The 25,331-nt window shown below is 42.3% G+C and overlaps 1 protein-coding gene across 2 annotated transcripts in view; it reads right to left on the bottom strand.

Moving 5' to 3' along the window:
- Nucleotides 1-25,331, bottom strand: part of LOC149275907 (A-type potassium channel modulatory protein DPP6-like) — a 366,925-nt gene that overhangs the window by 311,378 nt on the left and 30,216 nt on the right. The window lies entirely within an intron of this gene.

The raw sequence follows: 25,331 nt of genomic DNA, 5'->3' as shown, positions 1-25,331 counted from the left end.
TGCCCTAGATAAATGCTGGGAGTGAAAGTGAAATATATGTAGAAATTTATTATAAATAGAAGGGAAAATAAATTAAGCTTGATGTTCAAACCCGTCTTTTCCACATTCTAAACTGTCCAATTTGCATGGAAGCTTATTTTTAATTGGAATGGGAATCGTTAGACTCCCATATTATAGAATGAAGTTATGTTATGGAGAAAGCATTGGGGGACACACCTTATATGCATTAAAGGGTGCATGATGGCTGGAGTGTCTCTTTAAATAGCAAAAGAATGACTATATGATGTTTGGCAAGATATAAATATGCAAAAAATAGTGCCATTTCCCCTTAAACTAATATTAAAGAATTTTTACCTACATATACTCATCCATCTGCTTGATTTAGGAGCACTTTTGTACCAAGAGCATGGTTTTGGCAAGATATATTTCACTTGGCATTTTAAATCTATTGTGTTTAGTCGCCTGGTAAATGTATAACCAACGTAGATTATTTATCGCATTGATATAAACTACGCATAAAATGAAGAGGAGCTAAACGTCTACATGGAGTACCCAACAATACCATTTAATCTTGGCAACATCTGTCACATTTATCTATAATAATATAATGTTCTGCCCACTATGGATTTTTTAATGGTTGTGATATGAAAAAAAAGAACAAGGCATCATTATCCCTGCAGACATTAATTGTCAGAAATTGTTACTGACCTGTTATAAATAATAATGATGTCATACCTTATAATACAAGTTTACAACAGTTTGTAGGATTATTGGATTAAGGAAAAATGAATGGCTTGCCCTGTGTTGGTGGAAACATGCCTACCTATTAGACTCTTTATATTATTTAAGAAAGTATTAAATTATCAACCAATCGATACAAAAATGATGTTATCAGACGTATAGAATTGTACCACTTAGGTCTCTTCTTCGGCCATGGACTTGTCTCAAAAGCTTAAAATCCTATTTTGTTTAGAAAATATGTCAATGATTATTCACAGCGAGGATTAATAGAAAAACTATATGTCTCAATTTTTTTTGGCCAATTTTGAATTTTAGTAACAGGCTTGTTTTAATTATTCAAGATTTTCTCACAAGCCTGTTTTGACAAAATTCCAAAATATATGACGCTTGATAAAACTATGCAAAAGGAAATATGCAAGTATATGTAATGACATACAGCTACTTAGAAGTCAAATTATTTGGCACATTGAACAATTTGGGAAGAAGAAGAAAAATCTTCTTTTTCAAATTATTATTTAAAACTTTATTTAACACCCATCATATGTAATGAGTGATAAGAGCTACAAGAGAAATAATAATATTGATGAAAGTTTGTAATGGATAAACAGTAGTTAGTCAAATGAATCTACTCTGGGAGAGACAGAGGGTCATAGAATAAGATAAGCGGGGGTGGCTTTTATGGTAGCCCCACCCACGCTTTCACATATGCTGCTCATATTCTGCTCTCCTAACCTTCCACGTAAAGGCTCTCCATCGTCTGGGGGAAATGGCTTGTATAGGGGTAGAAGGAGAGAAATGTGGACAGGGGGCAGGTAGAACATGTGCAGAGAGTGTGTGCGTGATCATGCTAAATGAGAAAGAAGAAACCAACCAGGAGATCTAGGCAAGCAGGGCTTTACGCGGAGACTCCAGCTCACCTGGAGAGCAACCAGGTATGTTTATTTTATTTTATTTAGGGGTAAAGAATGCTTCCAGTCTTTATTGGTATGGAAGGCTTGGATTTAAATCTAGAAGACATATTGCACATATGTGCAGTCTGACACATTATTAGAGATTGCATACATGTCTGTTATTAAGTAATTGTATCTATGTAAACTGCTTAAATAGAACAGCACAAATCAAATAAAAAATGCTTAAATGTGTAAAATGGCAGTCTGTAAATGGGAAAAACTAAAGGTAACAAAAATGTGTTCATTGTTAATGTTTTTTGTAAAATTTGTGCAATTATTTAGGTGTTTTCATTCTGGAATACATATACCATGCATTTAATGTTACTTTTACAAAGTCCTTAATTAGTTACCTTAATTAACTCTTATATGGTCATGGTTAACTATATGGTTGCCTAAACAGGCAAAACTCAATAGAGCTGGCTTGTGTTTACGAGCCACAACTTGACAAGTTAAACATTCATTAATATTTCAGCTCCTCCCAAACTAATGCAAAGAAATGTGAGTTGAACTTTTGTGAGTTGCAATTGAGTTTGTACAATGTTGAAAGATGTCCAGAACTCATCAGAATAGAGATTCTGTGTAAACAAGCGACTGAGAGATTATAGACAAAGAGAATTTGGTTTTTCAATTCACTAGGTTAGGTTGAAGAGCAGTGCCAACAACTTTCTTTATATAAACAGGTTTAGTTTATGGCACAGCTGGAACGCGTTTTAGATACCCTCGGTCAATGCTTATGGCCCAGGGCTAGAAAGGACCCGAGCCTTGGGGATCTGTGAGCGCCACACATTCTGCAAATAGGGTCAGTTAATGAGGAATTACCCAAACTTGGCCACCATGGTGAATAACACCTCTGTCTCATTGCAGCCAGAGAATGTCTGTCCATGATGTCATACCCAAACCTTTCGGGCGTGAGAGAATAGTGAGAAGAGTTAGTATTGACTCAGGCAAATAACTCAAACCCTCTCACTTAAACCACTAGGGATGAAGCCTTAATAATGTAGGACGGCATTATAAAAATGGGGGTCCTGCACTGCTACTGTAGGTCATATGATGTCATAATCTCAGACTTCTCTAGGTGATTCAACTCTTTGAAACAAACTTTGGGATCTAAAACTCTGTTTACTTGACCAAAGTCTATTTCATTTAGAATCATTTTTGCAAGACTTTTCGGTACCCTGCCCCCACCAACACCCTCGCTGCGAGTGAAGAAGCAATGGACACATGTTCACTTCTCTTTATTTATGTCAACATAAGAATATCACAAACTAACATAGATTAAGTGACCTCTACCAGCAGGCAATAAGAACCATAAAAATATAATCAAGTTCTCATATCTATTTACTGTATTAAATGATACGGCCGTATTCCTGTAGGCTTCAGAATTTATGTAACTATTGCCTATTTTGTAAAATATGACCATCTCAACTAAAAATGCGTTACATTAGATTAACAGAACTGCTCAATCGACCATGTCCGTCTCGCGTTGGCCTTGGTGTTGAGTAAGTATGTTTAAGAAATGTAAAGCTTAATATACCCAAAATCAGGTTTTCTCCCAAGATGAAGACAATTTGATATCTCTAGTATTAACAAAAAAAAGTTTGATGCAATGTGTCTTCGCTTATAATGTGCGCGTTAGACGAAGGATCCTTCAGGATGATTTGAGAGGAAAAAAAATGTAACACTATTAGAATTATTTAAGTTCTCCGGCTTACTTCTGAAGGGCACCAAAGATCAGCGTGGCCCAAGGCTGACCTCATTATTTTCAGTAGAAATAGCCCAAATCAAATGGATACAGGAGACAGCACGCCGAAAACGTTATAATGAAAAAAAAAAATCTACGGTAGAGCGCGCTCATTAAAATCTGCTTTTACTGTTAACTATAACCTCAAGTAATATAAAGATGACACTATTGTAAAAATAATGATGCTATTTTAAAAGAGGCACGCATTGCTATAGATCTATAGAATAGGTATTTTCGGCCGTTACCATTAGAGGAAATAAAGGCCCGCGCGGTTACAAGTTAGATACGGTAGGTATGGAGTAACGCAAAGCCATGCAAGTTAAATCATATATTCTAAAATTAGCTCCGTTTAACTCCGCGCTGGGGTTCATAGTGTTTGCAGCAGGAGGCGAGGTTGAGGAATTGCAGATAAGTGGTAAACAGCGCGAGCGGGAGGACGCTAGGCTTCAACCCGCTTTAAATGTCAGGAAGCTTTCAAAATTCTTGGTATGCACAATGGGGTCAAATCATAAAAAAAATGAAGGATATTAAAATATTTTAAAACGGATTAGTCTTCTGCTTCTGTTTCCTGCACTGCTAAGTCCCACTGAGAGCCATGGAGGTTGGCAGGTAAAAAATATCCAGACCTTATATTACTTAAAGGACATTAAATGCTGTATTCCTGTAAAAGTAACATGTTTGTGCAGAAAGGCAAATGTTAGTGGGATCAAAAAGTCTATGTCTACGTTTTGTTCTTTTGTTCTTAATATAGGTCAGGGCTGGCCAACCAGGTCTGGAACAGGAACAATGATGGGCTTAGCCACATAGATTCCCAGATTCCCAAAGTTCCACTACATCAGCATGGACCAGCAGCTCACCGGCTATTAGTTTGACGTTCCTGAAATACAGTTCAGGGTGTGAACGGGATGGGACCCAAACAAACACATTTGTTGACAAGTGGTTTTGGACAATGTGTATCACAGACCTGGTGGGTTCCTGGACAGCGGAAATACATATGCTTGTTGTGAGCCGTAGGGGCAATAATATATATACATTGTATTTAAGGTCCATGAGGTGGAGGAATTAGAAGATCTGGTTCTCTGCCCCGCTAACAGCGTTTATATGCACAACAAAATCTAGGTCTGATTAAAGTTGATTGTAGCCACCTGTTGATTGTTAAGGGACTATACAGGCCCGGCTAAGACGGGGCCCTGGAGGGAAGATTGCTCATTGAGAGCTGAGAGAGAGACAGCTAATGTTATGTTCGTGTTAATAAGTTTGGCAGGTGAGCAGGCTGCTGAAACGGCCGATAGCTGGAAAAAGGTTTTGCCAGCGCCCAGGGGACCGAGGACTTTATTTTGTTTTCATTTTGTTTCCATTGGCTTCCTGTTGGTGGACAATAAACAGTGAGGGTAGTTTGTCACAGCACACAGAAAGCAAAACCAAGAAGGGCTGGGCTGACCGTGGGGAATACACGTTTAATGTGAGGGCTAACAATGTAATTATTCATTATACAGAACATGTATAAGCTCATTGACTTTGACCCTGCATGATGCATAGCTAAATCAGTGAGATATTTCCCTACATTAAGTATGCTTTATGCAGGGTCAGTCCAGCTCTTCTTACAGGAGAAGCTCCATTGGGTTCATCCATGATAACTCTTATGTCAAGATTCAACCCCCCCCCCTCCAAGAATTCTCCCAGTTTAGGAATAAACCTAGTGTACAAGTTTAAAGACACAGAATTTCGTGACACCTAATAATCTCATGATTTAATTATTAACCCTCATAATCACCCTGATTTTTTTATGGAGGTCCTCAATCTCCATATCCAGTGCTTTCCGGAAAGTTCTGGTTCTAGGCTGATCATCGGGGACGTCTGGCTTTGTAAGTGCCCTGAGCTTACTGTATTGTTAGCAACAGAACAATAGCAGAGAATCCGCAGCATTACACATTTACAAAAGCCAATGATAAATCCAGAACAACCCATCTGCTATCCATAGAGCAAGCCGGGGACAACTCATTATTTTCAAGCATATTTCTGAGGCATATGGTCTACCTTATATTTAGTCAAAGTTCACACTAGTCTCTAAAGATAAGATTTTTAAATTGGAAATGCAATTAATAAAAACAGCAATAATAACAATAATGTGACAGATTCAACATATCTTAATATAGGAATTAAAATGTATTAATGTAAGTTACATTTAAAGTTATGGAATATATGTAAACATATATATAATATATATAATATAATATATTTGTGTGAAAAAGAAAGTAAACCCTCTTTGTATATATTGTTATAGGCCATAGAGAACCAAATATCCAAAGTACATTTCAAAAAAGTTGCTTATCGCCTCGATGAAGGATGTCTTGTATTAAGGGGTAGGGGACATTATATCTCTGGAAGAACGTGTGGTGCTAGCAGCTAAGACCCAACATACTCTTTCTATTGGCACTGTTTGCAGCCATCTGGCAATGTGCATTGGACATTTTCCTCCTGTCCAGTGGTTTTATTGTTAAAGAGGTATTGTGAGCTTGAAAGCTTTTAGCATAGCCAAACTTATCTGTAGCAGGAGGCCAAGTTGAAGAATTGCAGATGTGATAAACAGTGTGAGTACGCGAGGCTCCAACCTGCTTCAAATGGCAGGAAACTTTCAAACTTCTCGGTATGCTCAATAGGGCCAAACCATGAAAAGAAAAAATAGAAGGATGTTAAAGTAACAAAACAGTTTAGTCTTCTTCTGGGAATTTTTGCACTGCTAATTCCAATGGATGCTGGCCGCTTACCCCCAGACCTTCCATATTACTTATGGGAAATGAGGACATTAACATCCTGTATTCCTATACGCATTCCCCATTAAATGTCTGGGTTGAACTGGGTAGCCAGTTAATATGGGCCAGAGCTGGCCAGCTGAAGGCCAACATTGGAGGATTAGACCCCTAAATTTTCATGAGATCCTTTTTAGTTTGGTGTTCCTGGAAAACACGGCGTTAGCTGGATGTGACCCATACAAATAAATGAAAAGATTGAAACATTCCGCATTTGCTCGATTATAAGACGAGGTTTTTTCCAGCGCAAATGCTCTGAAAAATACCTCTCGTCTTATAATCAGGGTCGTCTTATAATCAGACCTCATATAGGTCTGATTATGAGACTAAGATCCAGATCCCCCGCAGCGATGCAGGGGACCTGGATCCTCCTGTGTTATGCCCCCCCTCCAACTTACCGGTGCTTCTGAGTCCCCGGTGCTTAGTCCGGGCAGCGTGTAGAGCTCTACGCGATTCGCGTGGAGCTCTACATGCTGCCCGGACTAAGCACCGGGGGCTCAGATGCAGGGGACCTGGATCCTCCTGTGTTATGCGCCCCCCCCAACTCAGAAGCACCAGTAAGTTTGGAGGAGGGAGGGGGGAGTGTTAAATGGGGGGTGTAAGGCATTTCTGGAGGCAGAGTGCCCTGTGAAATGCCTTTTAACCCCTTTAATGCCACTCTGCCTCCTGAAATGCCTTTTACCTCCCTATATCCCACTCTGCCCCATAATATGCCTTTTAACCCCCTAAATGCCAGAGTGGCATATAGGGGTATAAGGCATTTCTGGAGGCAGAGTGGCACATAGGGGGTCAAAAGGCATGTCATGGGGCACAGTCGCATTTAGAGGGTTAAAAGGCATATCATGGGGCACAGTGGCATATATGGGGTATAAGGCATTTCTGGGGCAGAGTGGCAAGCCTGGGGGCAGATGTGCATAACTGGGGGGGCAGGTTGAAAAAAAAAGGAAATAAAAACAAAATATTTTTCTCAATCATAGCTTTTATTAACAAACAATTGTTCACATAGTTTACATGAACTAACATTTACTGGTAAACTTTTTTCCTATAGGGTCGTCTTATATTCAGGGTCGTCTTATAATCAGGGTCGTCTTATAATCGAGCAAATACGGTATTTTACTCCATTCCGGTAAAACGCCATAAATACAATCTCTAATTGTTTATTGGTTATTAGCCAAGGTTTTTTTTAGCCTTCTATACAAGGCTTGTAACAATGTTTTCAGGATCCTCGGTTTGCCATGGGAACATATATTCATAAAGCATCCTGTATACAGTATTACATTTACAATGTAACATAAGAGACAGAGCACAAGGAATGGTGGCAATACCCGGGCTATATAGTGACAGACGAAGACTTGGATGTACAAAGAGAATCCCTGGTCATAAAGCATTTGTCAATAGATCACACTGTGGCACATGCTCTGTATTGCAGGTTGTTGTGTCAACAAAGGCATTATTGTCCATTGGTTGGGCAACGACTAGATGGGTGGAATGGTTCTTAACTCCTGTTACTTTCTATGTTTCCTGTGTTTTAGCATGCTGCCATATTGCGTCTTGTTGCCAAGGCGATAGACATGTTCTTATTATGTTTGCATGACCTATCATGCTATGAAGTTTAATATATCCTATAGATTATGCTGATGTTTTAAAATAGGGTGCATTGCGGTGATGAATTGGGAACTCATGAGCGCCTACTTTCCAGATGACTCATTTGGTAATTATATAGAAAAGGCATTGCACGGTTTAGTGAGCTGTACATTTGGAATATTAACGCTTTCACTGGTTGGAAAAGTGATCGGGCCGGTGAGTTCTGGTACTGCTGACGGCGCTCGAAAAAGTCGTATTTAAACACTTTTAAGAAAACTAAAAGCCCAGAAAGAGGGCAATGTCTGGGAAATATTAAATATCATAAATCATTATTCTATCTCCTGTTTTTTTTTCTTATGTGTCTGTCTGTTCTGACTTTGCTATCGTTTTGCCTTCAGGGTCTGCAAACGGCTGGAGAAAAATTCAAAAGAATCACTGAGCCGGCTGTCATTGTACCTACTAAATACTTGAACACAGGCCTATAGCATTTATTAACCTACACCCTTGGCCCCGTGTCCATCTATTTTTGAGCTGTCGTCGTTTTTTTGCCATTATATTTATCATGAAACCGTTATTTCCAGTGCAAGTAATTAGAAGAACGAGACAAAGGCAGAATGGGGTATTTTCGATTTGGAGGAGATCCAAATAGGAAAAAATGCCAAAGGCTAGTAGAAAACTTTACGACGGCGAAATACTCGGCAGACTTGCATAATTTAAAATAGCAGAGGCTGCCGAACAAAGGGCCGAGCAATGAGAAATGTCAGAACGGAACCGCAACCCCTCATTATATCTGTGTTTCCGTGGCAGGTTAATCGTCACTTTATTTCATGTTTCAAACACTGAAACTTTCTTCGGAGCTACATAGTATATATATCTCTGTCAGAGAGTTTAAATAAAGTGATTTCTAAGGAAACTGAGAATGAATGTATCTTGTTTATTTTATAGTTTTTGTTTTATCTATCCAAGATTGTTTACAAGACTATTTACACAACTACAGGGTCAGAGGCTTAGGTGTAATGTAAGGAAACCATGCCAGCTCGCACAGTGTCAGGACCAGGGCGAGCAGGTCGGGTAGGAGTCCATGTGCAGGGGATATGGGGAACTCTGTCTGTACTCCTTTATGCATGGTGACACTGAGATAGGTACAGACAGAGTAGCAGGACTGGATAGGACGAGAGACAGGAGCTGAGGCAGGTACAGGCTCGGGAGCTGAGGCAGAGAGACGGGAGCTGAGGCAGGTACCGGCTCGGGAGTTGAGGCAGAGAGACGGGAGCTGAGGCAGGTGCAGGCTCGGGAGTTGAGGCAGAGAGACGGGAGCTGAGGCAGGTACCGGCTCGGGTGCAGGTGCAGGCACCGGCTCGGGTGCAGGTGCAGGCACAGGTTCGGGTGCAGGTGCAGGCACAGGTTCGGGTGCGGGTGCAGGTGCAGGCACAGGTTCGGGTGCAGGTGCAGGCACAGGCTCGGGTGCGGGCCCACTGGCAGGTAAGCCCACAGGCAGGTTCAGGCACAAGTACAGGCTCGGGTGCGGGCCCACTGGCAGGTAAGCCCACAGGCAGGTTCAGGCACAGGTACAGGCTCAGGTGCGGGCCCACTGGCAGGTAAGCCCACAGGCAGGTTCAGGCACAGGTACAGGTACAGGGGAGGCCCACTGGCAGGGCAGACGGGAACGGAGGCCCACTGGCAGGGCGGACGGGAACGGAGGCCCACTGGCAGGGCGGACGGGAACGGAGGCCCACTGGCAGGGCGGACGGGAACGGAGGCCCACTGGCAGGGCGGACGGGAACGGAGGCCCACTGGCAGGGCGGACGGGAACGGAGGCACACTGGCAGGGCGGACGGGAACGGAGGCCCACTGGCAGGGCGGACGGGAACGGAGTACTACCGGGCCAGGCACGTGTACAGGTTCATGCACGGGTACGGACTTACGCTCGGGTACTGGATCATGCACGAGTACCGGCTCAGGCACGGGTACAGGAACGGGCTCAGGCACGGGTTCAGGCTCAGGCACGGGTTCAGGCTCAGGCACGGGCACGGGTTCAGGTTCAGGCAAAGGAGCAAGCTCAGGTACAGGTAGCGGCTCAGAGCAAAGGCAGTCCTTTAACATCAATGTCAAGGCCCTGACTGATGGGCAGGGCAGGTCTTATAAAGGCAGGCTTCACTCAGTTCACGAGGCGCAGCTGTACCTGATAATCAGGTTCAGCTCACTCCAGAGGGAGGAGGGTGGCCACTAGTGGTAACTGAAGTATTAGCCTGAAGTATAATTCAGCCATGGTTCAGGCAGCAGAGAGTGGATCCTGACAGTACCCCCCCCTCAAGGAGCGGCCTCCGGGCGTTCCTAGGATAGTGGTGTGGCAGTAGCCGATGGTGCTGAAAGCTCTTCTCGCACGTAGAGCGTTTTCGAAATCGTGCAGGTCACCCTGACGTACGACAGTCCCATTAGACGCCACCACACACTCTGATGACATGGCCTTAGGTGCGCTGGCCTGGGAGGTATGGACCTTGGCCGCTGGATGCGCAGATGTGATGGTTCCGGGAAGCGCTTGTCTTGTCCGCCTTCTGCATTCGCCAGGGGTTAGGAATTCCCCCTGTACACAGAGTCCCTCTACCTGGCGTTGGATAATACCAGGACTGGACTGGGTGGAGGCTATAACGTAGGAGGGTGTACCAGACCTCTTATCGCGCATCAGTTGCTCGTAGCGGTTCAGGTCTTTCCTGTGCACGATTGTCCCGTTGGATGCCAGGACGTTACCGGGGGCCCCAAGGGAGTGTCTAGCGGTCTGGGGTTCTTTGTTATGGTTCCTAGGAGTGATGGGAGTGGTAGTACCAACCGCACAAACACCCGTGGTATGTTGGAGCTCGGGTGTGTATGCCATGTCATCCTCTGAATGAGCATCGTCCATGTCAGACCAGTCAGGGTCGTCAGACATGGTCTGGGGTTCCTCTGACATGGCTTCAGAAGGTGTAGGTTCACCTGGTGCCGTGACATGAGAAACCTCTGGTTCACCGGGCTGCGGAAGAGGCAGGGTGTGCTCCAGCTGTGACGGGTTGCTGGTGTCATATACAGGTTCCTGGGCACGGGGTTGATCAGTGTGGGTTGCAGGTGGCTTAGCAGATTTCCACGGACAATATGTTATCCTATGACCGGTCTCACCGCAATAATAACACAAGTTGTCCTCTCGCCGTTTTTGTTTCTCTTCTTTGGTGAGAGGCTCGCGCTTACAGCTCTTCTGTGGAGCTTTCTTGCCCTTGGTCTTGGTCATAGGCTTTTGTTTAGTGCGATCGCTTTCCATCACAGACCTCACAGATTTGCACAGCTGCAGTAAACACTCCGCCAGTACCTCCAGAACTGCAGTCATCCCCGCGGACTCCTTTGTATGGCCTTGGCATTCTGTCAGGACCAGGGCGAGCAGGTCGGGTAGGAGTCCATGTGCAGGGGATATGGGGAACTCTGTCTGTACTCCTTTATGCATGGTGACACTGAGATAGGTACAGACAGAGTAGCAGGACTGGATAGGACGAGAGACAGGAGCTGAGGCAGGTACAGGCTCGGGAGCTGAGGCAGAGAGACGGGAGCTGAGGCAGGTACCGGCTCGGGAGTTGAGGCAGAGAGACGGGAGCTGAGGCAGGTGCAGGCTCGGGAGTTGAGGCAGAGAGACGGGAGCTGAGGCAGGTACCGGCTCGGGTGCAGGTGCAGGCACCGGCTCGGGTGCAGGTGCAGGCACAGGTTCGGGTGCAGGTGCAGGCACAGGTTCGGGTGCGGGTGCAGGTGCAGGCACAGGTTCGGGTGCAGGTGCAGGCACAGGCTCGGGTGCGGGCCCACTGGCAGGTAAGCCCACAGGCAGGTTCAGGCACAAGTACAGGCTCGGGTGCGGGCCCACTGGCAGGTAAGCCCACAGGCAGGTTCAGGCACAGGTACAGGCTCAGGTGCGGGCCCACTGGCAGGTAAGCCCACAGGCAGGTTCAGGCACAGGTACAGGTACAGGGGAGGCCCACTGGCAGGGCAGACGGGAACGGAGGCCCACTGGCAGGGCGGACGGGAACGGAGGCCCACTGGCAGGGCGGACGGGAACGGAGGCCCACTGGCAGGGCGGACGGGAACGGAGGCCCACTGGCAGGGCGGACGGGAACGGAGGCACACTGGCAGGGCGGACGGGAACGGAGGCCCACTGGCAGGGCGGACGGGAACGGAGTACTACCGGGCCAGGCACGTGTACAGGTTCATGCACGGGTACGGACTTACGCTCGGGTACTGGATCATGCACGAGTACCGGCTCAGGCACGGGTACAGGAACGGGCTCAGGCACGGGTTCAGGCTCAGGCACGGGTTCAGGCTCAGGCACGGGCACGGGTTCAGGTTCAGGCAAAGGAGCAAGCTCAGGTACAGGTAGCGGCTCAGAGCAAAGGCAGTCCTTTAACATCAATGTCAAGGCCCTGACTGATGGGCAGGGCAGGTCTTATAAAGGCAGGCTTCACTCAGTTCACGAGGCGCAGCTGTACCTGATAATCAGGTTCAGCTCACTCCAGAGGGAGGAGGGTGGCCACTAGTGGTAACTGAAGTATTAGCCTGAAGTATAATTCAGCCATGGTTCAGGCAGCAGAGAGTGGATCCTGACACACAGATAGCACTTAGAAGGCAAAAGATACCCTCTGCATGATGTAAGTAAGGTAAGTGTCTGTATGACTGTGTGTTAGTGTATGGTTAGAGTGAGTTTGCATGTTACGGTATGGTGTTAGTGTATGTTAGGGTGTGACAAGCGTGAGTGTGCGTAGCATAAGAGTGTGTGTGTGTTAAGTGTATGGTATAAGAGTGAGTGTGTGCATGAGTGTGTTGTATCAGTGTATGGTGTTACAGTGACTGGGATGTTAGTGTATTAATTAAAGCCTGTGTGGCAGTATATTGTTTTAGTTTGTGCAGGTGTTAGAAAGAGTTTGCATGTTAACATGTGTGTGTGTTAGTTACAGTGGCGCCAAAGAATAACTGCAGCCAGACGCCATCAATCCTTGGCACGCTCAGCGCAGCCCCTCTGGTCACATCCATGCTCAGGGCTGCCAACCCTGGGAAGTTCCCATGTATTGCAATGAGCTTGAAATTTTATACTTAATGCAAACCTAGCATTTAGCGCTGTATTTAGTACAGGTTGCTGTTTACTCGTGATCGAGCCTGCTTGCTATGCAGCTGAAGTTGCGTCGGTCGCATTGTCTAATCATACCATAGCAGCTGCATTTTATGATTTACCGTGGAACACCTGCGCAAGTGCAGGCTGCAGGCTGTATTCCGAGTGCATTAGTCATGTACCATAAAAACACGTACAAACTACCAAGCAGTGATTTAACTCCATAAAACATATCAGCTTGACGTGATTCAGCTAATAACGGGCAAAGCAGGGCAATGCTGTGCTGATATAAAAACACGATAGGGGTAATTTTGCATTCAATTAATTCTTGTTTTGCATGCCATACAAATTGTGGTTAATGTACCATCTGCTCCTAAGAGACAATTTAACCATTAATTCCTAAACTATATGTTATTTGTTTCTGGGCATGTACAACTTTCCTTAAAAATAAGAATAAGTCTAAAAAAGTATATACAAAAATGTGTATTTCTGAAATGACAACCAAGATAATTTAATTATGTTCATTCTAGCGTTTTCATCATCATTTTCCAATTTAGGTTTTATTATTAGGCCACTTTAAATGTTTTAACATTTTATTTTTGATTATTTAAACTTATTTTTATTTTTTTGATTTGTGTAAAACTTTGTTTCTCTCTTTCTACTCGGATCTAACTGCCTGCTTATTGCTAAGGGATCAGAAAGCAGGGGTCTTCAGCCCTGCTTTCCCGACTATACTATTTGTAGTCAGCTACCAAGGCATCTTACCTGCTGACATAAAGCCACTGACTCACAAAGAGGAACTGCACCTTCTAAGCAGGTTTTACGAATTTATTTTTTTCATTCATTTATTCCACCTACCCAAATTAGCTTTTAACGAACAATAACAAATTTTATGTTTTCATGATTATTTCCTCTCCTTGCCCCAGTGCTCACAAAAGAGTAAATTGATGATCTGTTATCTTTGGTTTCACCTGGACTCTCCAGGTGACAAGCTTCTTCTCCTGGGTTCGGAGTTGGTGACTTCGACTGTTGAGGGAATAGGGTTTGGTTATGCTCACCTGTCCCATTTCCGTCTACTTCATGGCTCTTGTTATTCTCACTGGAGCTATCCCTGTCTAAATACTCGGCAACATAGAAACATAGAAAGTGATGGCAGATAAGAACCAGTAGGCCCATCCAGTCTGCCCAACCTCTGAGTACTTTCCTTTAGTACCTGCCCTTATCCTATATCTAGCTATGGCTTATGCCTATCCCATGCTTGCTTAAATGCCTTTACTGTATTTGGATCTATCCCTTCTGCTGGAAGGCTATTCCATGCGTCCACTACCCTTTCCGGCAAGATCTACCTTTTATTGCAGCCACTCACCCTTTCTCTCCCCTTTAAGAAGCAGGAGAGGGGATATCCAGGCAGCCAGCCCTGGGTATAATCCCAATCTTCCCAGATATATAAACCAAAGATTGGCATATTTAAATCAATATAAAAAAAGGAATGTGTAATATTGGAGTTTATGATGATAGGTAAATAGGACAGCGGTTAGATCATCATTATTCACTTGAGGTTTCCAGTGTACCCAAACATCAAAGTAATTTTGCATTTCTAAAATAATGGGCCATTTTCATCAGCTGTAAAAATGTGAGCTATCCCAGGTACTTGAAGATAATTTGAAATATCAATAACTATTGCAGACTAAGTACTGCATTAAAGTACAATATAGGCAACTTTAAAAAAAAATGTATCTTAGTTAAAATTATACATTCTCTTTTTAATGTAATATTTCAATAACTCTCTATTTTTATATTACTTATGTAATATCCATTATAATTTTTTTTTTTTTTTTGCAGACATGTGCTTCATTGTGCTTTCTGTGGCAAATCATGCAGCTCATTAAGCTAACCTCCCTATCTCTGACTTTTCTTTCTGCGTCTGCTATGGCATTTTGTTCCACACTATAAGCTCAAGTATTCTCAGGTATAAGGAAATGCAGGAGAAGTGATAGGGACGCAGGAAAGGTAGGGAGCCATAGATAGTGGGGAAGCATGAGTAAGTACGTGAGAGAGTGACAGTGTGATGGGAGCTAAGGTATATCACCATCAGTACCTAACTGAGTATAAATCAACGAGGATTAAGGTTTACAACAATCAGTGCCTGGCTCAGTATAACAGGGGTTATGTTGTACTGCCATAATTGACTGGCTCCTTATACAGCAATAGGAGTTATGCTGTATCACTGTCAATGTCTGGCTCAATATATAGTGTTTTAAATTATACTGTACCACCATCAATGGCTGGCTCAGTATATATATATATATATATAGTGATGGGAGTTATTGTATACCACCGTCAATGGCTGGCTCAGTATATAGTGAACATGAATATAGCTTTAATCAAGTCACTGATCAAGTTCCAGAAATGTAACTTCAGAATATAGTGGTCACTTGTGTTTTTTGGCGTTTTGTTATTATAGAAAGAAGTGTCATCTGTTCTGTGAATGCTATTTATTATACTGCCCCACATGTAAGATCTGCCCCAGGTGCCATATACTCTAAGTATGCCCTGGATTTAAGGTTTGCATGAACAAACTGTGCCAACACCTTTATTTAGATTACATTAGCTCCTGGTGGGACATCCATTACTTTATGTGGACAGAAAGTAATGTGATGTCCTGTCTATACACCAAATAATGAGGATGGAGCATGATGTAGCAGCTCAATGCCATCCACATGTCATATCAGCATTCTGGATTCTCCTATACAAATAAACCTTCCAAAAATATGACTTAGCCAACAGTGATATAAGTTAAATATATGGGTCTAAACAACCATTCTATCTTGAGTATTTTCCCCATTAACCCACCTGCCTAAAACAAATTAATGTGAAATTCAGGCAGCCTGTTATATGTAATATTAAAGCCGATAGCTTTCTTGTCTGTGTAAAAAAAAATAATTACACATTATACTGTATTCCGTAGAGCCTCTGACTTCCGGGGGTATTTATTAAGAGGCAGACTTCCTCACTCTTATCTCATTCTGCTTTTAAAAGAGAGCCAAAGGGAAGAAGGCACGGAAATGGGAAGACAATAGATGTGTGCAGCTTCTCACTGGGCTCTCATTAACAGAGAAGATAAAACCTCTCCAGCATCTTCTCTCACTGCAGTGGCATAAGCAATGTAGCCTTAACCCTTTGGGCACCAGAGGTCAGAACTTATTTTTTCCCCTCCAGGCTGTGTACATTTTCATACTTCACATGCAGTTAGGCGCCAACCTTCTAAACAGTGTAAACTTAGGATATATTTTATAAATGCACAGTTTGTGGCAAATTGAGCAACACATCACATAATACCATATATTATATAATATATATCATTTGTACATTCCATGCCAAATCAAACAATCAGCATAAGAAAAAGTAAATATTTTGTTAAAAGCCCAGTGGAGAATTTATCCAATATATACAGCTGTACATAGATGCATAGCCCAAGTAAATGACAAGTCCCAGGATTGTGTATACTGTAGGCAGCAGCATTTCTTTCACATATTTTTCACATTATTGTGTCATGACTATTCATCACAGATATTTTTTGCCATTTATACATAAGAGCTTGCAGTTATAAAACGCAAATACAATCTAATTTCATTTCTTCTTTATTTTTAATAAAGAGCTTTTTTTTTTATCATTTTCTTTTGATGAGTGAACAGAGAAAATATTTTTCGATCCGGCAAACCTTTTATGAAACCGCAATGTAATTTGAAATTCCAAGCCGTACTGTATTAATCAAAGCAGCATATCAGAAAGAGGGTATTGAGAAAGGTATTATAATTTGGGCAGCATAGCAGACGTTGACAGAGCACCAAAGGAATAGGTCATTAGTTACCTAATGTCATAAATCAAATATGTCCGCTTTCTAAACCCCTGGCAGATTATGGGTAGGATAAAAATAAGTATTTTATATTAGTCTTGGAGACGATGGTAATATACACTACGTAAGAGTCTAGGAAATTGCATATTGTGTATTTCTGTAAATGACACAGACACAAGTAATTATTAGCCATTATTTCGCTTTGTACGACAGGTTTTCTAATCGCGTGCATGGTAACCTATTTAGTGGACAAAGAAAGGCAACATAATATTCCAAACACTTATGCCAGGGTCTGTTAACTGCCAGAGAAAATGACTTTCCAGGGGCTGATATGAACGGTCAGCATTCCATTTAATAATTGGTGTTAACGCTGTATGAGCCAGACCCTTGTGTAATACAGAACATGGACCTAAAACACAACATATTTCTTACCTGCATTTAATACAATCGCAAATGCCTTGCCAAGAAATATCTTATTATGTAGTTTGGCATTTATTTTATTATCGATATATATTGACAGAAGGAAGATCCCATGGTCATATGTGGGAACTTTCCAGGGTAGGCTACCAGGTGCTCGACCTCTTCTGGGTCAGTGGGTTTGTGATGGGGTGAGACCAACTATCTTGGTGGGGCTAGCCATATGCCAAGTTGGAGGTAAGTATGAGGGTGATGTGGTGGACATTGGGCATGGCTAAGTGGCCCTCCCCTGCCCACGATAAGACACAAGTGACGCGGAGACTCGGGAAGGAAGGGCTTCCTCTCTGAGTCACACCTGGAGAGTTCCTTGGTAAGACCGTGGTTCAATAAGTAAAACATCAGACATGTTAAATTACTGCAAAAATGCTTCTCTCTACTTCTGAAAAGAAAGTTTGTAACAAAGCCATATGAAGCAACACTATCTATAAGTTGTATCTACTAAGTGTAGAGTTTTAATCAAGCTAGAAGAGTGATGTCCAACTTCTCTATGTCTTTAAGAGTGTTTGAGAGCACGTAGCCAAAGGAACTGGTTTTGTTGTTGTTGGACAATTAAACACTATATAATTCCTAAAACACATTATTCAAGAAAAAGCATTTAGTACGCAGAAGTATGAATTTTCCTTAATATGATTGTTACTAAACGTGTAATGCATTGAGATTGGCGTTAAGTACAAAACAAGAAGCCAAATTGAGTGGCCATGGTGTTCATTTTATCCCAAGTTCACTGATCAAAGAGCTGCTAAATTTCCAAAATGTACATTGAACTCAGCCAAGACCCTTAGAAACCTCAACCCTGGGAAACCCAATTCAAATCATGGTGAAGATTTGCTATATGTTTTGGGTTGAATGTCACAGTTTTGTAGCCGGTGGTATATATAATATCCATTGGGGGATATATGATGAGATATACCATCATAGAAAGGGGGTCAAGTACATACTGGAAACCCACCTTTTAATACAGTGATCCTTAAAAATGATTTTCTGCAAGTAGCGGGGTTAATCAATGTATGGCCTATCAGCGTATATAGAAATGCAACTGGCCGTACGAGGGGAGCCAGGCGGAGTCCATCTTGCTTTATTTCCTGTAGCCGCCCATGGTGGAAAGCTTTTGGAGTTGTGCAATCACTTGGCCCAAATATATAGGAACTGTTATTTCTATTTGAAATGAAATCTGGTTTTAATGGCCACCCACTAGTGATTGTGTCCCCCGCATAATGCAGAGCCATAACCATATACAACTAGCTTAAAGAGAAGCAGGAGAACTAACAGAACTTGCAGGACTTAAAACGTGTCCCTGACATTTAAATCCCCCCCTGTGTCCCGTCGCTCCCTGTAGTTGATAAATGTGACTCCATCTAAGGAATGAAAGTACATTTTGGTGGGGGAGGGGTTCAGACCATATTATATTGAGGAGTTTCTCATAGCTGCACAATGATTTGGTTATGTCATTCTCTAATGTATCTGAATTGTTGTTAAATGAATGATGGTTTTATACATTACCAACCCAGACAGATCAATAACTATCAGGGCCAGCAAACATAGCAAAACCGGTGCATTAAACAGCATGGCAAACATCCAGCGTTTTTCTATAAAATGAAAAAAGAAAAAACAACGTAATTTGTGTTCTAAATTCTTCCAGATCCAACATGATTACATACTGCAGTACAGTTTATACTTTGCAATGCTGAGGATTGTAAGTACCAAATACTACAATATTTTGTGCTAATTTAGGTTTAGAAGGAGTAGCCACTATGTAAGTATATGAAATACCAGAGTATGCAACATTAACATAGCTACCACACACTTACATATACACACTCACACTCACACATGCACATATACTCTCACTCTAACATATATCAATACATACTCACTCCCTTCCCTTGCCCATTTACCGGCAGCTTTCTTACCGTGTGAGCAGCCTCAATTTTTCTGCTGTGTTCCTGACGCCTTGACTGGCCTGGTCAGCTCAGACTGGCCATCCGGGAAGAATTTCTGACCGGCCCTGCACCTCACAACCCATTGAACCAGAGCAGTGACATCCAATATCATACTGTGCCTTTCCAATATGTCGACTTCTGTGGATGGTCTATGGAGAACCACGGACCGCCCCAACCAGCAGATGACCACCGGTGGCATGGATGTCTGATCTTGGTGAAAAATGGTTCCTTATTTTAACTAAAGGTTATTATCTCTTAAAATCATAAATATTTGAAATTCTGTACAAAACAATAAAATATACATGTAGGTACTCTGTACCAATGCTCAATATATAACGAAAGGAAGAGGTGGAGCTCAGACTGGAAAGGTGGAGCCTAAATAGGAGGGAGTGGGACCAAAACATGAAGAGGTGTGGCCTGGGCAGGAATGGGTGGGGCAAATTAAGATTAGGGGGGGCGTATGAATTTAATATGGATTAAAATTAAATTATTTTCCTTCGCATTAACCTTTATGCCTTGATAATATTTTCTTTTTAATACTTTCTGCTGATCTACACTATAACACATTGAAGGATTTCACATATAGAGAATTAAGCTACTCAACAGACGAAGAGCTTTCTTTAATGGATTCTTTCACAAACAAAAATCACGCATAATCTAGCAAGTCTAGTAAAGAATCTCTAATGTATTTTAAAATGTATCAATAATTCAGCATTTTTGCATTATTAATGAATCCACAGTATCCATTAAATTACCTGGTGCATACTATTAGAATTCCAACTTCATCTGAAATATAGCATATCCTCCAAAATACCGGTATATTCTTATCATTCGTAATTTTTGAGCCAGTAACTAATAGGTTAAGATAAAATATCGAAAGATATGGCTCTGAAGTCAGCATTTACAAATATTATAACCGTATTCAAAGTTATATACATACATACAGCTCATATAACGTTGCCAGTAAAAAATATTACGTTATTATAGTTGCTAAGCATTACTGGTTTAAGAACCTTACTGTTCTATAACGTTGTGTAAAAGGAACACAAAAGTAATGCAAAAAACCTGCAAAATGGTAAAAATGAATGCACAAAAAAATCATTGTATTGTATTTGTTTAATTAACAAAAAAGATATATATATTTGATGGAGACCATGCAGCCGTACATTTATTTTTTTCTTAATTTCTTTAGAAATAATTCTATTTTTGCATTTAAATGGAATGTCTGTTAGTTACAAATTAAGGCTCAGCATTGTATATGTGAATATCTGTAATCAGATTCATTATTCATTACCAAACTGTGGAAGCAGAAAAGAGGTACATTGCAACCACTAATTATTTCTTTTTATTATGTTTTTCTTTTCTTTTTGTCTTTACTTAATTTGTATACAATAATTACCTTTACATAAGGATAAAAATGTTACATCTTGTTGCTGTTGTGTATTATATACAAAACACATTTTTCTTTATTGTACTAAAGGGACAGTCTACTGCCTGAAACTCACTAAAAATGAATGTCTAGTAAAGCACTTAGTACCAACAGTTTACCCCAAGGCCTTGTCTGATCTGTGCAGGGGGGGAGGGAAGGCCCGGGGAGGGCCCGGACTGTTGTGTGGGAAGAGGAAGGATGTCATGCCAGGTATAGGTGTCAACATAAGGATCCACAATGCAGAGTTGGTATAACATGGTATACAGCACCGCAATAAGCAGATTCCTACAATAGGATAAGGCAAACTCATGGTCAAGGCAAGGCAAAAAACTGGGAACCGGTGCAGGACTCAGAACAGTCTGCCCTCCTGCAGGCTGTCGACCCAGAAGGGAACAAGTTGTATATCCATTTGAGGAGTGCAACCTCAGAAGATGGGGGTCTGGTTGCCATTATGGCCCTTAAATGGACACTTTTGGCACCTGCTCCAATTTTTTCCTTCACCTCGGAGCACTGAACCTTGGGGCGTCAATAAAAAAAAAAAAGTCAACAAAAATGAATCTGTAAATTGTGAGAAAAAAAGACATTAATCTCCATCTGAGTAACAATCTACTCCTTTTAAACCCAGCGGTCCACTGCATTATGTGATCCCTGTGAACCTCCAGGTTAGATGTGGGGAGAAAGGCAGAACAAATAGTTTCAAGGAAATTATTATGTCAAAGAAACCTATAAAATCAATTTAGCGTCTCAATTTTGGTTCAAAAACAAGTAAATCCATGGCGCTGACTCTGTGCGGTTATTTCCATGGTGTTGCTGCTGCACATCGTTAAAATAAGAGAAAAGGTCCACTAAACAGTAGACTCATTAGACTATCCAGAGATGTGTCACAAGCTGTTGGTTATACTGCATTTATAAAGCCTAATATAGGATGACATTATTGTTCATTTCTACTAAAAATCATTATTGCTATAAAGCACCAACATATTTCATCGCAGGGAGGACATTGTCTTGCCGTGTAACCATATATAAAGGCAAGTGGGCAGATATAACCCGTCAACAGATTCCCGGGCCAAGGAGCATCTAAGAACAGATGAATGGAGACGTTGAAGGATGGAATATGTTGCAATATCCGGAAAGGAATCTGTGACACTGTAACACACGTACACGCACATTCAGACGGCAGATTTATACAGTTCCGTGGCTGTGGATTCACCACCCCACGCGAAAGAACCCCGGCCACCTAGCTGCTTGTAGTCATCCGGTCTTCGCAAAGGAGAGCGTTGGTGGGGAATGGTTTGTTTGAGCTTACAGTGAACTTCACATTGGCCATAATTCTAGAGATATCCTGAATACAAGATGGGGCTGAATAAGGCACTTTAAAGCATGCTAATGTGGCAAACAGCCGGGCGTATCCGGCCATGCTTGGCAGTACCTGATCTGCCACTGGAGCATTTGCCCGGTGTGCCAGATCTGGGCCTGGTGCCCATTTTTTTAATACTTAGTTGTGAAGACTACGCTGTCTCTTGGGGATAGTCCATCTACCATTAAACCATTATGTATCTCTGATTTGCAAACAACGTTACCAGTTAAAGGGACACTCCAGTGTCCCGCACAAACAACGCTTAATAAATTATTTTAACATTTATTTATTAAACCTTTTTACAAAAATCACTTAACTTTAGGAGAAGCTGCAGCTCCAGACCACTAAAAATAGAAATACAATTTTTGGGGACGAAACTGTTCCTTTAACACTTACTTTACCTTTAATTGAAAAGGAAAGGTGGCTGTATCGGCATCTATAAATAATATGGGTTATAAGCTTGGGCTACGGACCCAAGAAATATCTCTGAATTCCAGGTGCTTTCTAGATTTAATGCTTACTCCTCTGCACTGTACTGGACTCAGAAGAATCAAATTCAACCCCTATTCACCAAAAATATAAACATTGTGCATGCACAGCCCACCAAAGACAGACTGTGGGACATGGGGACAAATAAAGGTCCAACATCGAGACAGTTGGCAGCAATGAAATGGCATAGTATCACACAGGTTATTAGCACACGAAACTCCGGTATAAAAGCATTTGTGACTCATGGCATCCAGAGTTAAAGAAAAAAATATTTAACATATATCATTATTAGAATGTGCAGTACGATCCCCGCTGCGCTGAATAAACTCAAATTTTCAAGGCAAATAGATGTTTTCTGTAATGATCCTCTGGGAAAAGGGTATGACTAATTCGAATCTACTAAATATACCCACTTTCACAATAAAATTAGTTACACTTGCAGATAAAGACGGAGCGCAAGATTATGTAAAAAATGTGTAATATGCTGGGAGGATTTTGGAAAGGCTAACGCGGCGTCTTCTATCGCAGGTATATAAATAACAGGGCTAAGGAAGCGCGGGCCACATTCACGGAGGGAGATGCCCTGCTGTGCCGTGTACTCAAGCGCATGTTTAAAAGCCTAATTAACCGCACGTAATTAAAAAAGCACGCTGTGAATATGAAACTGGTAATGTAATAATATTTGCAAACCAATTAATAGATCTATTAATTGAAGCTCTGTCTCATTAAAGTTCCATTCTTTTTTTTTTTTTTTTATTATTATTCTTTAAAAAAATAAAGCAAGGTTTACGGAGGTTAAAGGTACGGTTTACAAAATTGTTTCTTTAGGAGTTTAGAAGAAAAAAAGTACAGGAGCCGAATTACAGTTTTTTGGACTGCGCTGGCTCCTGTACTGTCTAAGACCGGTTTGTGCACAGCAGGGATGAGTAGGCAGCAGCGATAGGTAAGGATTGGGCTTTTTTTGCCATCTTTTTCTTTTTTTTGGTTTAAGTAAGGTCTGTTTAATCTTTTCCTTAATAAAAAAATAAACGTTTACTGCCACCTAAAAAAATGATATATTATATATAATATATATAACCAAACCAGGTCCCTGATCTTCCTGTATGCACTTGCTTCATGGTGGCGCCCCCTACCAGATCAGTGTCTCAGTATTTATCTATATGCTAGTTGCTGAACTCAACCACATATACTAAAAAAGATTGCAAAAAGCATATCCCCCAACAGCCCCATTTTCGCAGGACAGTCATGGTTTCTGTGCACCCGGATAGCTGCCAAACTTTTCTGCTTTTGCAGGCAGTGGGGAGCACCCCTGAGAACTCTCTGGGTGACGCAGCGGCTCTACAGGTCAATGCTGGGACACTGCGGGTCTCAGGAGCGGGGTTGTGGAACGCCCCACTCCCTGCCCACTTCCCCTCCAAAAATGGAATGTGCCCCACGACGTCAGCGGGACTGCCCACACCACCAGCGAGACCGCTCACTGTCACGGAACTGCCCACCAACATCAGCGGGACCTCCTACCTGCATCGTGGAGGTAGCCGGAGAGTTCCTAGGTACGGTGAGGAGCATGGCTGTCGCAAGGTGGCTATTTGGGTAAGGCACGCAGACAACCACTTGCCCTGCCCCGCCCACTTTCTCTGATGGCCCCTCCCTGTCTCTTGTCACTGCCCCCCCAACAAAGGTGTCCCAATGTTGGGCAATTAGGCACTTTTTTCTACCATGCCCTACAACAAAGTCTCCACACCGCGCATGAAAATGTCCATGAAGCGAGGTGCCAGATCCAGCGGAACGATACAAACAAATCAACAATTCTGCTGGCAGGCACTCTGCAGGAGTAAATATATTTGGAAGGGCTGCAAGCAATGCATTTCGCCCTCCATTAAGTTTTTATGAATCATTGTTAGATTAAGCTCTGACAAGAACACAAGATGACTTATATCACAAATGACAGTTTTGTTTATCAGAGTGCGCACAACTGGGTTCATCAACGTGTTTACTTTCAGCTGACGACCCGGCCGTGGAAGGCCCCGTTACTCTGAGAAACCTCTCTATATGTGATATATGTGATTATATAGACATAGTACACTAATAAATAAAGCGCTAATTGTTAAAAAGACAATCTGGTGTGCCGATATCAAACAATCGTTTGATTGAGGCAGGACATGGATGAAAGCGGGCAGCATTAGACTGCGCAGATTGGAGGAGAAAGCACCTCTCTTTGTCAACCAATCTACATTCTGGCCTCTCGGGTCTTCTGCAAAAGGTTGGAGCCACAAGGAGAGTCTCTCCCTTGTTCCTCCAAAGAAGATACAGGGAGAAGTGGAAGAAAGAAAATAGAAGAAAGAAGACATGGGAACAAGAAGAGATCAGAAGAAACGGAACTGCACGACAGGAGACAGGGGCACGGAAGCGGTTGGCAGAGCTAGGGTGAGAGAGAGTGGGAGAAAGCGTAAGTGTGAGTGAGAGGGAAATAACCAATGAAATGGAAACGAAAAATTTGAGGTCTCTGCCTCACTTTTTGTTTCTTTTGTTGGGGGAATTGATGAAATTGGCAACTTTCAATTTGTACAAATCTGAATAATATTTAGATATTGTAGAATTTGCCTTCAGATCAGACCCATTCGGCCCCCGTCTAGTCGCCCGTTTCTCCTGCTGTAAAGACTCAAACCTTAATCAGTCGTTGGTCTCGTCTTAGATTCAGGAGCCGTAAGCCTATCCTGCGCATGTTTAACAACTACAAAGCAAAGTACAGCGAAGCGTACCGTGCTAACGTTTGTCTCATTGATCACATTGTCCGGGGGGCTTTAAATGGCCGTCTTCCTCACTTATATTGGCAGCTGATCAGAG

Source organism: Sceloporus occidentalis, unplaced genomic scaffold, assembly GCF_023333645.1.
Source record: "Sceloporus occidentalis isolate IW3139 unplaced genomic scaffold, rSceOcc1.0.p SCAF_258, whole genome shotgun sequence".
Lineage (NCBI taxonomy): Eukaryota > Metazoa > Chordata > Lepidosauria > Squamata > Phrynosomatidae > Sceloporus > Sceloporus occidentalis.
This window is presented reverse-complemented; position numbering and strand designations above follow the sequence as displayed.